Source organism: Myotis davidii, unplaced genomic scaffold (assembly GCF_000327345.1).
Source record: "Myotis davidii unplaced genomic scaffold, ASM32734v1 scaffold478, whole genome shotgun sequence".
Classification (NCBI taxonomy): Eukaryota; Metazoa; Chordata; class Mammalia; order Chiroptera; family Vespertilionidae; genus Myotis; species Myotis davidii.
Genome location: NW_006289570.1, coordinates 2704993 through 2714650, shown reverse-complemented (window position 1 = coordinate 2714650; position 9658 = coordinate 2704993).

Below are 9658 nucleotides of genomic sequence, written 5' to 3'. Positions count from 1 at the left end.
GGACAGATGGGCAGGTGACTGTGTGGGGAGACAGAGCCTCAGGCCACCTGTGTGCTCTGAGTGGGACCTCCTCCAGCTGTGGGGGGACAGGGAGCGGGATCCAGCCCCTGGGAGAGAGGGAGCCCGGCCGTGTGGAACAGGATGCCGAGGGCAGCCAGGGCCAGGCCGGGGATGGAGTGGCCTCTCCTTGACCCAGCTCACTTCGGAACATCGGGCACGGGTAGCCCGTGGAGCAGGTTCTGGGACTGAGGCCTGGGTGTCCTGTTGAGTCACTTGGTCTTTTCTCAGACTGTCTTTGGGGACCTGTAGTTTGGGCAGCTGGACAGTGAAAATATGGTGGGACCCAGTGGTAAGGAAAAGGGGCATTTGTTGTGACTTGGCCTGGCTGCTCCCTTTCCCAGGGCCTGGCATTTCCATCAGAAAAGACTGTTGAGGAAATGAATGAGGGGTTTGTCCTAGACAGAAACCAGAATGCTTTTCCTTTCCTTTTTTTTCTTTTCCTTTCCCTTTTTTTTTTTTTTTTTTAATTCTCACCCAAGGACATGGAGAGAGAGAGAGAGAGAGAGAGAGAGAGAGAAGGACATCGATGTATTCATACAACTCAACAAAAGAAGATAAGCAATCCAATTAAAAAATGGGCAGAGTGTCTCAACTGACACTTCTCCAAAGAGGATACACAAATGGCCGGGAAATATGGAAAAAATGCTCAAAACCACTTATCCCCAGAGAGATGTGAATGGAAACGACATCACCTCAATGAATTCCCAAGTGCAACCGTGCTCAGGAATTCTACGGGATTCTGACATTCCAGGGCATTCTATCTCCCTAACACAGTTCAACATTCTAACTCTTCTTTTTTAATTGAGAGACAATTTCTCTATATTAAAGTGCACAAATATTATATGTTAGACCCATGTAACTACCACCTGCATCATGATATGAAACATTTCCAGCCCTGACAGCTCCTACACTCCTCTTTCTGGTATTCTAAATATGTTTAACCTTTGGAAGAAGTCCCTAAAACAGGAGTCAGTAAACTATGGCCTGTGGGCCAAATCCGGCCCACTACTTGTTGTTGTTAATAAAGTTTTATTGGTACACTGCCACACCCATTTGTTTACACCATGTCCATGCTGCTTTTCTGCTACAAGGGCAGGAGTTGAATAGGTGTGAGGAGGCTGTATGGTCCACACAGTTGAAAATATCTGGCTCTTTACGGGGGGGGAAAAATGTGTCTAACCTTATTCTAAAGCAGAACTTTCTCTGATGATGGAATATTCTGGGCCCACCCTATCCACTAGGGTAGCCACGAGCCAAGTGTGGTCACTGAGCACTTGAAAGGTGGCTTCTGTGACTGAGAAGCGGATGGTTAGCATTGTATCTGATGTACGTGAATCGACATTGAAACTGCTTGGGGTGGCCTCCGTGCTCAGGGGTTCTAACGGGGACCCTGCAGACCCCAACAGCGCACATCCGGAGAGAGACCCGCGTTCTGAGAAGGGACACAGATGTGTCCCCAGGGTTGGGTCTCCCGGAGGTGGCCGCACGCTCTCAGGCTGGCAGCTCTGGGGTTAATGAGGCAGCAGCTGGGGACTGCTGGAATTTCCTTCGGAGTGTTGTTTGTATTGATAGATTTTTGGATGATGCTATAGCAGTTAAAAAAGAGAGAGAGAGACAGAGAGAGAGAGCGAGGAGGAAAAAAAAAGGAAAAAAAATCAATGCTCGACTGATTGTACCAGGAAGGGCAGTCGATTGGTGAGAAAGCGTCAGCCGCGTATTGGGAAATAGATTTTTCTGCCCTCCAGACATTAGCTTGAAATTCTTTGAAATGAGGGACCACAATCTGTGTCAGAAATGAAAGATTAAGGAGGTTAATATGCTGGGTCTCCCCTCCTCCTTTTTAATTTCCACGTCCTGGGTGCCCTTGGCCTCCTGAGGCAGAGGCACAGGACCTGCCACACTCGGCCCACGTGCCTCGCCCCCCTTCCCCCCCACCCCCTGTTCTCTGGGGGCTTTCGGAGGGGCAGGTGCCCCCCTCACCTGCTCCCCAGGCTGGATGCAGACTGGAGGGGAGGTGGCAGGCCTCTGTTTTGAAGGGGTTGGGGGTGGAGGGTGCTCAGAGCCTCTGGATCTGGCGGCCTGCTCCCTGGAGGTGCTTTTCTGGGGGCTGGGGATCCGGTCCTGGTCCCACTCCTGGCTCCTCGCAGACCTTCGGGGTCCCTGGGCCACGGGCAGCCTCAGTACGGGCCGTGGGGAGGCCCTGTGCCGAGGACGCTGCTTTTCCAAACCCCTCAATTTCTTGAGTTACCGATTTGCACGCATGATATGAAATTCACATGCGTGACAACAGAGCAATAAGCTCCCGCGTTCGGAAGAAGTGAGGGTCTTATTCCCAGACAACCGAACTCTATTAGTAAATCCCCGGGTAGACTGTCTTCAGGCGAAGTCGTTGGTAATCTTTCCCCAGAATTTTATCCGTGTCCGCTTAGCTCTTTCCTTTAACAGCTGGACCGACGTTCTAGCCAACAAGCCGCTGATGGAGGTGAGAGGTCGGCCGCTTGGGGCCTGCTCTGCAGGGTTTCCTTCTTGGTCTAGAGAAGATTCTAGAAAATACCAGGTCTCCGGGACCCGCCCTTCCTGGCCCTGGGATCAGCACCTCCGCACGCCTGCTCTTCCCTCCTGCTAACACCCTAGCAAAACCAAGGCCAAGGCAACACACACCCCGTTGTGCCTAAGGCTGTGCAGAGACCGGCAAAGGGAGGGAGGGAGGCTTGAGGGATTGGGTTTGGGTTTTGGGACCTTTGGGGGGACCCAGAGCCCCCACCGGTGGCTGAAGCAGCTGCCTGGGATGTGCAGACCTGCGGGAGGAAGAGACGCAGGTATTGGGGAGCAGAGCGAGAAACAAGTGGGGGCCGCTGGCCATTTCCTCGGGTGGGTCTGGGCGACGCTATCTTGGGATCCAGATACAGGAAGCGGGGAGGCCAGCCTTGCTTTTACTCCGTCCTGTAACCTGCAGCCACTGAGCATCGCCTGGGGGTGAGTGCTCCCCCACGTCCCCCCAGTTCGTGGGTGGATGCTCTATCCACTGAGCCAAACGGGCTAGGGCGCTGCATGGTCCTGATGGTTCAGAGTCCTTTCCCAAGTGGCCTCCATGGCCAAGCTTGTAATGGCTCCACTCCAGGCTCCCAAGTGCCTCTCCCGTGGCTGCGGAGGGAAGACGGGAGGAGGCCGGTGTCCGTCCGGCCCATGCACAGCCTCGGAAGCCAGCGAGCCGCGCGCATCTGGACGGCGGAGCACAGCAGATGGCCCAGCTGACGCCAGCACATCGTGTAGCTTTATGGCGTCGGCGGCAGGTTCTCCTCCCCGCTGCGTTTATGGGGATGTCTTCAGGATTTCCTTTCTGATATACGAGGGAGGCAGGCTCGTCGGCGGGGCCCCTCCAGCAGAGGGTAATCTGGGAGTAAATTACGACAAACCAGCCGCCAGTGTTTGCGCCGGCCGCGCCCTGTGTGTGCTTTGGGATAAATCTTGGGACTCACGTGCCTACGCGTGTGACCCTGGGGACCAAACAGCCTGAAAGGGTCAAGTACGAGAGGCAGAAGGGAACTTGTCCTTCGCTCCCGCTCTGGCCCGGAGGACAGAGCAGAAAGGAGGCGGTGGGAGGGTGTGCTGGTTTCTGGGGCTGCTGTAATTAAGTACCACGCAGGGCGGGCTTGAAGCAGCAGAAATGCATTCTCTCGCAGCTCTGGAGCCCAGAAGCCCAAAATCAAGGTGTCCCCAGGGCTGTGCGCCCGCCAAAGGACCCTTCTTTGCTTCTCCCAGCTTCTGGTGGTTTTGCTGACAATCCTCGGTGGTCCTTGGCTTGTAGACACATCGCCATAAGGTGTTCTTCCCTGAGTGGAACTCTGTCTCTCTCCAAATCTCTCTCTCTCTCTCTCTCTCTCCTCATTAATCTTCCCCAGAGGATATTTTTCCATTGATTTTTAGAGAGAGTGGAAGGGAGGGGAGAGACACACACAGAGAGAAACACCGATGTGAGAGAGACACAGCAATTGACTGTCTCCTGCACATGCCCCAATCAGGGCCAGGGATCAAGCCTGCAACCAAGGTACGTGCCCTTGACCGGAGTTGAACTCGGGACCCTTCCGTCCACAGGCCGATGGTCTATCCACTGAGCAACACTGGCTGGGGCCTCCTTTCTCTTATAAAGACACTGATGGTCACCAAAGAAGGGTCCACTCTCTACCTGTATGACCTCCCCTTACCTTGATTACATCTGCCCTATTTCCGAATATTGTTGCATTCCGAGGTTCTGGGATGGACATGAACTTTGGGGGACACTTCAAGCCAGTACAGAGGCAGACAGGGTGGTTCTTGCACGAGGGAGGGGCTGGTCCGGAGGTGGGAGAGGTGTCTTGGGGGGATTTTTTTAGGATAACCAATCTCATAAAAGCTTCTGCTCATCCTGAGACATTGCTAGGTCCCTGTGGGCCTATGTAGGCTGAAGAAAAGCATTCTCTATAACCCAGCAACTTCCTTCCCAGGAACATCATCCCCGCTAGAAATGAGCCCAAGGCCATCGGAAGACGTGCGCTAGGATGTTCACAGCAGGATTATTCATCTCAGCTGAGACCTGGAAACGACCAAATGCCTGTCTTGATGGGTTGCAAGAAGAGCCACAATTCTTTGCAGCCGTCCCATGAAGAGGCAGAATAGTTCTCCTCCCCGTTGAATCTGGGCCGGCCTTGTGGTTTTCTGTGGCCAGTAGGAGGTGGCAGAAGCAATGTGTGCTGGTTGCAAACTCAGGCTTAAGGAGACCCTTGCACGCTTCCCCCAGCTTCTGGGAAGTCTGGGGTCACCATGTGAAAAGTCCAGGCTAGCCGGGGGGAGGATGAGAGATAGGTGGAGCAGAGATAAGCTTTCCTAGCTGATGTCATCCTAGACCAGGCAGCCCCAGCCACGGATGCAAGGACATGGTCGAGCCCAGTCCAGAAGAATCACCCAGCTGATCCCAATCCAGATCTGTCTGCAGAAGTATGTGCTAAACGAATGGCGGTTGTTTCAAGGCACAAGGCCTTGGGGCGCTTTGTTACCCAGCAGTAGCTAACTGATACATCATCGAGAGTACAATGGGTACCTGGTGGTGTAGTCACACAATGGACTAACACACAGCAAGGAGAATGAATGAGCTACTGCCCCCTACAACAGGGATGAATCTGATACCGTACTGAGCGAAAGAGGCTCAACACACCAGAGAGCATGGGATATGATTCCATTTATGCAAAAAGTACAGAAATGGGTACAAGTATTCTATGGTGAGGTAAGTCGGGACAGTGGTTGCCTTAGTGACTAGGAATGGGCACGGGGGTCCATCGGGGGCTGGTTATACTGGTGTGTCCGCTCGGTGAACCGTCCCTGAGCTGCATACTGACGCTGTGTGCATTTTTGTGCACGGAGGTTATACCTCGGTCGAGATGAAAAACGCCAGGTCCTTTGTTCCTTTTCTAATTGCCGGAGAGCCAATGGGATCGCGTCTTATATGAAGGACAGGTGTGCGTGGGAAAATCACACACCACAGTCAAAACAGCCTTGAGAAGGCCCCGGGAAGCTGTCATCTCTCAACGAATCCAGCACGGCCAGTTTTTCCTCCTGCGTCGGGACGGATCACTGTTTCTCCGTCAGACTCCAGACGGAGTAGACGCTGCATTTAGGGATCACACCGCGAGACTTTTATCCTCTCAACAAATATTTATCGAGCACTTACTTGGTGCCAGAGGCTGTGCTTGAGGCAGAGAGAGAGAGAGAACTAGAGAGGAGAGAGCGAGCGAGAGAGAAATAAGAATAGACTGAGAATAGATGAACAGAGAAAAAGTAACAGCAAAATGGAGACAGATTTCATTCATTCATCTTACAATATTTATTGAGCACCTACTTTATGTTAGAGGCAGAGAGAGAGAGAGAGAGAGAGAGAGAGAAGAAAGAAGCCTGGTGGGTTGAGTTTGCAGCTGGTTACATCAGAATCATACAGAAACACACACAGAGACAGGTCTGATTGCAAAGCTCTGAGCTCCTTGCCCCTCCCATTCCACTCTCAGGACCTTACCTGGGGCGGGTGGGTAGTGCAGGGGTTCCCTTGGCTGCTCACTACAAGGATCTGGGAGACCCTCAGAGAGGCTCTAGACTCGTGGGCCCCAACTCTGGCAATGAGGCTGGGGGTCAGGGTAGGGCTGGGGCCCGGGGATCTGTATGTGCACCCCTCCCTCCCGGACTCTGCGGGTATGGGAGCCCAGGTGGTGGACACGTGTCCCCAGGGGGCCTCCCCCGGGGCTCCTGCTGCTGTCACAGCCACACACGTCCTTCTGCAAACACACACGGCCCGTGATTGATTCTCTGCCATTCACCTCACAGCCCAGCGCGCCTGACTGAATGGCCGACGTGCCGCCCAAACACCCCGCTGGAACCACTTCTCTGCCCTCTGCCCCGGAAGTCGTTTGTTTGTTTTGAGACACGGCCTTTCTCTCCAGCTGAAAGGCCACTGGCCTCCCCCCGGCTGCCCATCCAAACGGAACCGGCTGGAGAGGGCCCTGGGGCTGGGGGTGCTGCTGGATGGGTGGTGGTGGGGGGCCCTTGACCCCAAGGCCGGGGCTGGTCACCCTGAGTCCTAGACCAAGGGGAGCCCTAGATGTGTGGAGGTATTTGTCGTGTATAAAGGTACTTTCATCTGCCTTTAAACGGGGTGGCTGCTGGGCAGGCTCTCCCCCTCCCCTCCCCCCTCTCTTCCTTTAAGCGCTATCTCTGAAGCATCTCCCATGAGCCCGGGCTGGTGGTTGCAGGGCCTGTGTCTCTCTAGCCTGTCCGTCTACAGGAATGAATCCATGGGCAATCTGTTGTTAAAACACCAGGCTCCATGCAATCCAGCAGCTGGGCTTGCATCCGAATCCCGCCTCCCCCTGTGCCTCAGCTTCCTCATCTACTAAGTGGAGATGATAAAGCCAGCCTTGGAGGGTAAGCTTCAAGGCGGGGAGAGGGGGTCCCCAAGATCCTGGAGGAGAGAGAAAGGCCTGGCACCAGCCTCGCACACAATAGGTGCCCAGAACCTCTTCCGTTCGCCACACCTCCTAGGACCTAGCCCCATCTTTCTGGGTCTCTGTCCCCTGGCCTCCAGCCCCCGAACCCCTGGTCCTGATTCTCACTCTGCGGTACCCTGCTGTTTGACCTGGGGCAAGTATCTGCCCCTCTCTGGTCTGGTCACATCACCTCCAAGGCTCTTTCTCATGCCGTGTGTCCAGGCTGTGAGTTTATGGGGACACTAGACTCATCTCCCCCTTCTGCATGCTTTCGGTCTTTCCCAGCACACAGTAGGTGTCCAGGAAGGAACATGGAGATGAGACGAGTGGGCCATGAGCCATGTCCGGGCACCGAATAGTGCGGATCTTGTCGGGGGGGCTCTGGCTGCCAGCACGTGGCTCCTTCTCCAGGGAGAGTGGGGCCAGGCTGAGCAGAGGGGCAGATGTTGCCTCAGCCTCCGCCACTGGTGAGGCAACAGTGGGGATGGGGCGGGATGAGGGGGCCAGCTCTGGCCTCAGAGACACCCCACCCATCTGATGGGCTGGAGTGACAGCTGGTCCTGCCCTTCCCTCCTCTCCCCTGCCAGGGTCTTCCTCTACCACTTCACTTTCTCCGTTCCTTTCTGGGTCTAGCTGGTCCAGGAAACAGGCCCCACAAACTCACCTGCTACTCCATCCATCCGTCCGTCCGTCCATCCATCCACACACACACCCATCCCATCAGCACTGGTTGAGCCAGGCCAGGCCTGTGCCAGCTCTGGGGATGCCAGGGGAATAAATCAGCTGTGGTGTTGCCCTTCAATATCACTGAGTCTAGGCAGGGTGACAGCAGTTCAGTAGGTGCTGATCATTCAGGGTGCTGGGGTCTGTCATTCGGATGCACGGGGCACATGGGAGCCCACAGGGGGTCCCTAAATTAGCCTAGAGTAGTGGCTTTCAGGGCAGGCTGCCTGGAGGAGGGGGTGTTTGAGGAAACATCTGCAGGAGCTAACCAGGGGAGGGATCGAGGGGTGGAAGCGTTCCGGGCAGAGGGAACAGCCTGTGCAAAGCTCTGAGAGTGGCACGTGCAGCTCAGACATGGCTGGACATGGGAAACCAGGAGCAGTAACACCCTTGACCACAATAACCACCCAGACACTCATCCCCATTTTACAGACAAGGAAACAGAGGCCGGACGGTGGAGACTGGTCCAAGGCCCCTCGTGGGAAGGGACCCAGGCCCCAGCTGCGCAAGTCTCTTCCTCACGGAGGGCCAACAGCCCAGCTCCAGAGGGGGCTGAGAGGCAGGGTGGACAGGCTTCCTCCCAGAGCCACCTTGGGTTGGGCTGGGCTGTAGGTCCCCAGGCCCTGAGGGTGGGGGTGGGGCATGGGAAGGCTGTAAACTGGTTTGGGGCGGTAGGACTTTCCTGTCGCTGCCGGTGGCCCCTGCCTTTGTCCTCATGTGTCACTGAGGAATGCAGCTCCGGGCTGGATAAAGGCAGCTTTGTTTGGAGGCCTCAGGAGGGGGGAGGGGGAGGCTGAAGGGAGGGAGGCGCACGGCTAGGAAAGGGTTACCATCCTTTCCCCCTGGCTGGCCCAGGTCTCAGCTCTGGGCAGGAAACGCCTATGCCCCGTGGACACCCACATCCTCTGTGGTGCCCTGAATGTACTTCCTGACCTTGGCGAGCAGCTTCCCTTTTTCTGAGCCTCCATTTCTGCATCTGGAAAATGGGGGGGGGGTCATTCGCCAGCCTCTCTGGATGGTTTTGAGGTTCCGGCCAAGTTAAGCCACATGGTTCACTGCGTCTGCAAAGGGTACCGAGGAAGGAGGAGAAGGCAGCCCAGAGAGATGCAGCGTCTTGCCCAAGGCCACACAGCGTGACCTTGAAGGGGGATGAAGTCAGATCCTCGGCCAGGGTGGCGGGCAGTGAGATGAGCACCTCTTTGTCTCCCTCTGCGAGCGGCTGGAAGCCAGGTGGGCCTTGGTGAGGCAGGGCGACAGGAGTCACTGCATGCACCCACTGGTCAGGGCAGCCTCATGAGGGTGGGTACCGGGGTTGCCTTTGGTCACTGCTGCCCCCCAGTGCTGGCACAAGGTGGGCAGGGAAGCCCAATGGTTCAAGCCTGGGGGCTGTGTGACCTTGGGCTGTGCCAGCCCTCTCCCTGTCTCAGTTTCCCCCTCTGTGAAATGGATCTCACAGAGCACACACCGGACAGGGCTGTGGGGCAAGTTCAAGGAGATCATGTGCACAGTCCGCTCTGGACCCAGCAGCGGTTGGTGGGATTAGTGAGACAATGAAGGTCGGCTGGTGGGCTGCAGGGAGGACTTTCTCAAGGTCACAGCGGAGGGTGGGCTGGGACCAGCCAGGGGCTCCTCCTGGCTCTTCCTGCGCAGGAAGGAAGGGTGTGGGCCCTGGAGGGGCCGCAGTCCCGGGTGGGCCCACTGAATGGGGGAGACGTAGGCAGCTCTGCCTCTTGGGAGGCGGGGTCCTGTGGGCTGGAGCTCAGGGACGGGGCCCCCCGCCTGCTCCCCACCGTGACGGATGTGGACAGACAGATGGGGCCGGGCTGAGCGTGCTTAGTCATAGCCCAGATATAACCTTGGCCCCAGGG